This window comes from Humulus lupulus, chromosome 2 (genome assembly GCF_963169125.1).
Source record: "Humulus lupulus chromosome 2, drHumLupu1.1, whole genome shotgun sequence".
Classification (NCBI taxonomy): Eukaryota; Viridiplantae; Streptophyta; class Magnoliopsida; order Rosales; family Cannabaceae; genus Humulus; species Humulus lupulus.
In genome coordinates this window covers 1,223,158-1,231,621 of record NC_084794.1, presented here as the reverse complement: position 1 = coordinate 1,231,621, position 8,464 = coordinate 1,223,158, and positions in this window count along the sequence as shown.

The window sequence follows — 8,464 nt, the reverse complement described above, 5'->3', positions numbered from 1 at the left end:
GTTAAATTAGGACCCCAATTCATGGTCAATAATAGCCCTATATAATATTATTGAGATGGGAAAAGGTTCAAAAAAATTAGAGCTTGTTAGAGAGAAATAAGAGTGAATTACGAGATCGCTTCGGAGCCCTAGGCAGCTACATAGGAGATTTGGCCTGAAAGGTCAATTTTTTTGTTTGGTTAAATTTGGACCCCAATTCATAGTCAATAATTGCCCTATATAATATTATTGAGATGGGAAAAGGTTCAAAAAAATTAGAGCTTTTTAGAGAGAAATATGAGTGAATTACGAAATCTCTTCGGAGCCCTAGGCAGCTGCCTAGGAGATTTGGCGTGAAAGGTCTATTTTTCTGTTTGGTTAAATTAGGACCCCAATTCATGGTCAATAATAGCCCTATATAATATTATTTATATGGGAAAATGTTCCAAAAAATTAGAGCTTGTTAGAGAGAAATATGAGTGAATTACGAAATCGCATCGGAGCCCTAGGCAGCCGCCTAGGAGATTTGGCTTGAAAGGTCAATTTTTTTGTTTGGTTAAATTAGGACCCCAATTCATGGTCAATAATAGCCCTATATAATATTATTGAGATGGGAAAATGTTCAAAAAAATTAGAGCTTGTTAGGGAGAAATATGAGTGAATTGCGAGAACGCTTCGGAGCCCTAGGCAGCTGCCAAGGAGATTTGGCCTGAAAGGTCAATTTTTATGTTTAGTTGAATTAGGACCCCAATTCATGGTCAATAATATCCCTATATAATATTATTGACATGGGAAAAGGTTCAAAAAAATTAGAGATTGTTTGGGAGAAATATGAGTGAATTGCGAGGTCGCTTCGGAGCCCTAGGGAGCGGCCTAGGAGATTTGTTTTGAAAGGACAATTTTTTTGTTTGGTTGAATTAGGATCCCAATTCGTGGTCAATAATAGCCCTATATAATATTATTGAGATGGGAAAAGGTTCAAAAAAATTAGAGCTTGTTAGAGAAAAATATGAGTGAATTACGAGATCGCTTCGGAGCCCTAGGCAGCTGCCTAGGAGATTTGGCCTGAAAGGTCAATTTTTTAGTTTGGTTGAATTAGGAACCCAATTCATGGCCAATAATAGCCCTATATAATATTATTGAGATGGGAAAAGGTTCAAAAATATTAGAGCTTGTTAGAGAGAAATATGAGTGAATTACGAAATCGCTTCGGAGCCCTAGGCAGCTGCCTAGGAGATTTGGCCTGACAGGTCAATTTTCTTGTTTGGTTGAATTAGGACCTCAATTCATGTTCAATAATAGCCTTATATAATATTACTGAGATGGGAAAAGGTTCAAAAAAATTAGAGCTTGTTAGGGAGAAATATGAGTGAATTGCGAGATCGCTTCGGTTCCCTAGGCAGCTGCCTAGGAGATTTGGCCTGAAAGGTCAATTTTTTTGTTTGGTTGAAATAGGACCCCAATGCATGGTCAATAATAGCCATATATAATATTATTGAGATGGAAAAATGTTCAAAAAAATTAGAGCTTGTTAGGGAGAAATATGAGTGAATTGCGAGATCGCTTCGGAGCCCTAGGCAGCTGCCTAGGAGATTTTGCCTGAAAGGTCAATTTATTTGTTTGGTAGAATTAGGATCCCAATTCATGGTCAATAATAGCCCTATATAATATTATTGAGATGGGAAAAGGTTCAAAAAAATTAGAGCTTGTTAGTGAGAAATATGAGGGAATTACGAGATTGCTTCGGAGCCCTAGGCAGCTCCCTAGGAGATTTGGCCTGAAAGGTCAATTTTTTAGTTTGGTTGAATTAGGACCCCAATTTATGGTAAATAATAGCCCTATATAATATTATGGAGATGGGAAAAGGTTCGAAAAAATAAGAGCTTGTTAGGGAGAAATATGAGTGAATTACGAGATCGCTTCGGAGCCCTAGGCAGCTGCCTAGGAGATTTGGCCTGAAAGGTCAATTTTTTTGTTTGGTTTAATTAGGACCCCAATTCATGGTAAATAATAGCCCTATATAACATTATTGTGGTGGGAAAAGGTTCAAAAAAATTAGAGCTCGTTAGAGAGACATATGAGTGAATTACGAGATCGCTTCGGAGCCCTAGGCAGCTGCCTAGGAGATTTGGCCTGACAGGTCAATTATTTTGTTTGGTTAAATTATGACCCCAATTCATGGTCAATAATAGCCCTATATAATATTATTGAGATGGGAAAAGGTTCAGAAAAATTAGAGCTTGTTAGAGAGAAATAAGAGTGAATTACGAGATCGCTTCGGAGCCCTAGGCAGCTACATAGGAGATTTGGCCTGAAAGGTCTATTTTTCTGTTTGGTTAAATTTGGACCCCAATTCATAGTCAATAATTGCCCTATATAATATTATTGAGATGGGAAAAGGTTCAAAAAAATTAGAGCTTTTTAGAGAGAAATATGAGTGAATTACGAAATCTCTTCGGAGCCCTAGGCAGCTGCCTAGGAGATTTGGCGTGAAAGGTCTATTTTTCTGTTTGGTTAAATTAGGACCCCAATTCATGGTCAATAATAGCCCTATATAATATTATTGAGATGGGAAAAGGTTCAAAAAAATTAGAGCTTGTTAGAGAGAAATAAGAGTGAATTACGAGATCGCTTCGGAGCCCTAGGCAGCTACATAGGAGATTTGGCCTGAAAGGTCAATTTTTTTGTTTGGTTAAATTTGGACCCCAATTCATAGTCAATAATTGCCCTATATAATATTATTGAGATGGGAAAAGGTTCAAAAAAATTAGAGCTTTTTAGAGAGAAATATGAGTGAATTACGAAATCTCTTCGGAGCCCTAGGCAGCTGCCTAGGAGATTTGGCGTGAAAGGTCTATTTTTCTGTTTGGTTAAATTAGGACCCCAATTCATGGTCAATAATAGCCCTATATAATATTATTTATATGGGAAAATGTTCCAAAAAATTAGAGCTTGTTAGAGAGAAATATGAGTGAATTACGAAATCGCATCGGAGCCCTAGGCAGCCGCCTAGGAGATTTGGCTTGAAAGGTCAATTTTTTTGTTTGGTTAAATTAGGACCCCAATTCATGGTCAATAATAGCCCTATATAATATTATTGAGATGGGAAAATGTTCAAAAAAATTAGAGCTTGTTAGGGAGAAATATGAGTGAATTGCGAGAACGCTTCGGAGCCCTAGGCAGCTGCCAAGGAGATTTGGCCTGAAAGGTCAATTTTTATGTTTAGTTGAATTAGGACCCCAATTCATGGTCAATAATATCCCTATATAATATTATTGACATGGGAAAAGGTTCAAAAAAATTAGAGATTGTTTGGGAGAAATATGAGTGAATTGCGAGGTCGCTTCGGAGCCCTAGGGAGCGGCCTAGGAGATTTGTTTTGAAAGGACAATTTTTTTGTTTGGTTGAATTAGGATCCCAATTCGTGGTCAATAATAGCCCTATATAATATTATTGAGATGGGAAAAGGTTCAAAAAAATTAGAGCTTGTTAGAGAAAAATATGAGTGAATTACGAGATCGCTTCGGAGCCCTAGGCAGCTGCCTAGGAGATTTGGCCTGAAAGGTCAATTTTTTAGTTTGGTTGAATTAGGAACCCAATTCATGGCCAATAATAGCCCTATATAATATTATTGAGATGGGAAAAGGTTCAAAAATATTAGAGCTTGTTAGAGAGAAATATGAGTGAATTACGAAATCGCTTCGGAGCCCTAGGCAGCTGCCTAGGAGATTTGGCCTGACAGGTCAATTTTCTTGTTTGGTTGAATTAGGACCTCAATTCATGTTCAATAATAGCCTTATATAATATTACTGAGATGGGAAAAGGTTCAAAAAAATTAGAGCTTGTTAGGGAGAAATATGAGTGAATTGCGAGATCGCTTCGGTTCCCTAGGCAGCTGCCTAGGAGATTTGGCCTGAAAGGTCAATTTTTTTGTTTGGTTGAAATAGGACCCCAATGCATGGTCAATAATAGCCATATATAATATTATTGACATGGAAAAATGTTCAAAAAAATTAGAGCTTGTTAGGGAGAAATATGAGTGAATTGCGAGATCGCTTCGGAGCCCTAGGCAGCTGCCTAGGAGATTTTGCCTGAAAGGTCAATTTATTTGTTTGGTAGAATTAGGATCCCAATTCATGGTCAATAATAGCCCTATATAATATTATTGAGATGGGAAAAGGTTCAAAAAAATTAGAGCTTGTTAGTGAGAAATATGAGGGAATTACGAGATCGCTTCGGAGCCCTAGGCAGCTCCCTAGGAGATTTGGCCTGAAAGGTCAATTTTTTAGTTTGGTTGAATTAGGACCCCAATTCATGGTAAATAATAGCCCTATATAATATTATGGAGATGGGAAAAGGTTCGAAAAAATAAGAGCTTGTTAGGGAGAAATATGAGTGAATTACGAGATCGCTTCGGAGCCCTAGGCAGCTGCCTAGGAGATTTGGCCTGAAAGGTCAATTTTTTTGTTTGGTTTAATTAGGACCCCAATTCATGGTAAACAATAGCCCTATATAACATTATTGTGGTGGGAAAAGGTTCAAAAAAATTAGAGCTCGTTAGAGAGACATATGAGTGAATTGCGAGATCGCTTCGGAGCCCTAGGCAGCTGCCTAGGAGATTTGGCCTGAAAGGTCAATTATTTTGTTTGGTTAAATTATGACCCCAATTCATGGTCAATAATAGCCCTATATAATATTATTGAGATGGGAAAAGGTTCAGAAAAATTAGAGCTTGTTAGAGAGAAATAAGAGTGAATTACGAGATCGCTTCGGAGCCCTAGGCAGCTACATAGGAGATTTGGCCTGAAAGGTCAATTTTTTTGTTTGGTTAAATTTGGACCCCAATTCATAGTCAATAATTGCCCTATATAATATTATTGAGATGGGAAAAGGTTCAAAAAAATTAGAGCTTTTTAGAGAGAAATATGAGTGAATTACGAAATCTCTTCGGAGCCCTAGGCAGCTGCCTAGGAGATTTGGCGTGAAAGGTCTATTTTTCTGTTTGGTTAAATTAGGACCCTAATTCATGGTCAATAATAGCCCTATATAATATTATTTATATGGGAAAATGTTCCAAAAAATTAGAGCTTGTTAGAGAGAAATATGAGTGAATTACGATATCGCTTCGGAGCCCTAGGCAGCCGCCTAGGAGATTTGGCTTGAAAGGTCAATTTTTTTGTTTGGTTAAATTAGGACCCCAATTCATGGTCAATAATAGCCCTATATAATATTATTGAGATGGGAAAATGTTCAAAAAAATTAGAGCTTGTTAGGGAGAAATATGAGTGAATTGCGAGAACGCTTCGGAGCCCTAGGTAGCTGCCAAGGAGATTTGGCCTGAAAGGTCAATTTTTATGTTTAGTTGAATTAGGACCCCAATTCATGGTCAATAATATCCCTATATAATATTATTGACATGGGAAAAGGTTCAAAAAAATTAGAGCTTGTTTGGGAGAAATATGAGTGAATTGCGAGGTCGCTTCGGAGCCCTAGGGAGCGGCCTAGGAGATTTGTTTTGAAAGGACAATTTTTTTGTTTGGTTAAATTTGGACCCCAATTCATAGTCAATAATTGCCCTATATAATATTATTGAGATGGGAAAAGGTTCAAAAAAATTAGAGCTTTTTAGAGAGAAATATGAGTGAATTACGAAATCTCTTCGGAGCCCTAGGCAGCTGCCTAGGAGATTTGGCGTGAAAGGTCTATTTTTCTGTTTGGTTAAATTAGGACCCCAATTCATGGTCAATAATAGCCCTATATAATATTATTTATATGGGAAAATGTTCCAAAAAATTAGAGCTTGTTAGAGAGAAATATGAGTGAATTACGAAATCGCTTCGGAGCCCTAGGCAGCCGCCTAGGAGATTTGGCTTGAAAGGTCAATTTTTTAGTTTGGTTGAATTAGGAACCCAATTCATGGTCAATAATAGCCCTATATAATATTATTGAGATGGGAAAAGGTTCAAAAAAATTAGAGCTTGTTAGAGAGAAATATGAGTGAATTACGAAATCGCTTCGGAGCCCTAGGCAGCTGCCTAGGAGATTTGGCCTGACAGGTCAATTTTCTTGTTTGGTTGAATTAGGACCCCAATTCATGTTCAATAATAGCCTTATATAATATTACTGAGATGGGAAAAGGTTCAAAAAAATTAGAGCTTGTTAGGGAGAAATATGAGTGAATTGCGAGATCGCTTCGTTGCCCTAGGCAGCTGCCTAGGAGATTTGGCCAGAAAGGTCAATTTTTTTGTTTGGTTGAAATAGGACCCCAATTCATGGTCAATAATAGCCATATATAATATTATTGAGATGGAAAAATGTTCAAAAAAATTAGAGCTTGTTAGGGAGAAATATGAGTGAATTGCGAGATCGCTTCGGAGCCCTAGGCAGCTGCCTAGGAGATTTTGCCTGAAAGGTCAATTTATTTGTTTGGTAGAATTAGGATCCCAATTCATGGTCAATAATAGCCCTATATAATATTATTGAGATGGGAAAAGGTTCAAAAAAATTAGAGCTTGTTAGTGAGAAATATGAGGGAATTACGAGATTGCTTCGGAGCCCTAGGCAGCTCCCTAGGAGATTTGGCCTGAAAGGTCAATTTTTTAGTTTGGTTGAATTAGGACCCCAATTCATGGTAAATAATAGCCCTATATAATATTATGGAGATGGGAAAAGGTTCGAAAAAATAAGAGCTTGTTAGGGAGAAATATGAGTGAATTACGAGATCGCTTCGGAGCCCTAGGCAGCTGCCTAGGAGATTTGGCCTGAAAGGTCAATTTTTTTGTTTGGTTTAATTAGGACCCCAATTCATGGTAAATAATAGCCCTATATAACATTATTGTGGTGGGAAAAGGTTCAAAAAAATTAGAGCTCGTTAGAGAGACATATGAGTGAATTACAAGATCGCTTCGGAGCCCTAGGCAGCTGCCTAGGAGATTTGGCCTGACAGGTCAATTATTTTGTTTGGTTAAATTATGACCCCAATTCATGGTCAATAATAGCCCTATATAATATTATTGAGATGGGAAAAGGTTCAGAAAAATTAGAGCTTGTTAGAGAGAAATAAGAGTGAATTACGAGATCACTTCGGAGCCCTAGGCAGCTACATAGGAGATTTGGCCTGAAAGGTCTATTTTTCTGTTTGGTTAAATTTGGACCCCAATTCATAGTCAATAATTGCCCTATATAATATTATTGAGATGGGAAAAGGTTCAAAAAAATTAGAGCTTTTTAGAGAGAAATATGAGTGAATTACGAAATCTCTTCGGAGCCCTAGGCAGCTGCCTAGGAGATTTGGCGTGAAAGGTCTATTTTTCTGTTTGGTTAAATTAGGACCCCAATTCATGGTCAATAATAGCCCTATATAATATTATTGAGATGGGAAAAGGTTCAAAAAAATTAGAGCTTGTTAGAGAGAAATATGAGTGAATTACGAAATCGCTTCGGAGCCCTAGGCAGCTGCCTAGGAGATTTGGCCTGACAGGTCAATTTTTTTGTTTGATTGAATTAGGACCCCAATTCATGTTCAATAATAGCCTTATATAATATTACTGAGAAGGGAAAAGGTTCAAAAAAATTAGAGCTTGTTAGGGAGAAATATGAGTGAATTGCGAGATCGCTTCGTTGCCCTAGGCAGCTGCCTAGGAGATTTGGCCTGAAAGGTCAATTTTTTTGTTTGGTAGAAATAGGACCCCAATTCATGGTCAATAATAGCCATATATAATATTATTGAGATGGCAAAATGTTCAAAAAAATTAGAGCTTGTTTGGGAGAAATATGAGTGAATTGCGAGATCGCTTCGGAGCCCTAGGCAGCTGCCTAGGAGATTTTGCCTGAAAGGTCAATTTATTTGTTTGGTAGAATTAGGATCCCAATTCATGGTCAATAATAGCCCTATGTAATATTATTGAGATGGGAAAAGGTTCAAAAAAATTAGAGCTTGTTAGTGAGAAATATGAGGGAATTACGAGATCGCTTCGGAGCCCTAGGCAGCTCCCTAGGAGATTTGGCCTGAAAGGTCAATTTTTTAGTTTGGTTGAATTAGGATCCCAATTCATGGTAAATAATAGCCCTATATAATATTATGGAGATGGGAAAAGGTTCGAAAAAATAAGAGCTTGTTAGGGAGAAATATGAGTGAATTACGAGATCGCTTCGGAGCCCTAGGCAGCTGCCTAGGAGATTTGGCCTGAAAGGTCAATTTTTTTGTTTGGTTTAATTAGGACCCCAATTCATGGTAAATAATAGCCCTATATAACATTATTGTGGTGGGAAAAGGTTCAAAAAAATTAGAGCTCGTTAGAGAGACATATGAGTGAATTACGAGATCGCTTCGGAGCCCTAGGCAGCTGCCTAGGAGATTTGGCATGACAGGTCAATTTTTTTGTTTGGTTGAATTAGGACCCCAATTCATGTTCAATAATAGCCTTATAAAATATTAATGAGATGGGAAAAGGTTCAAAAAAATTAGAGCTTGTTAGGGAGAAAT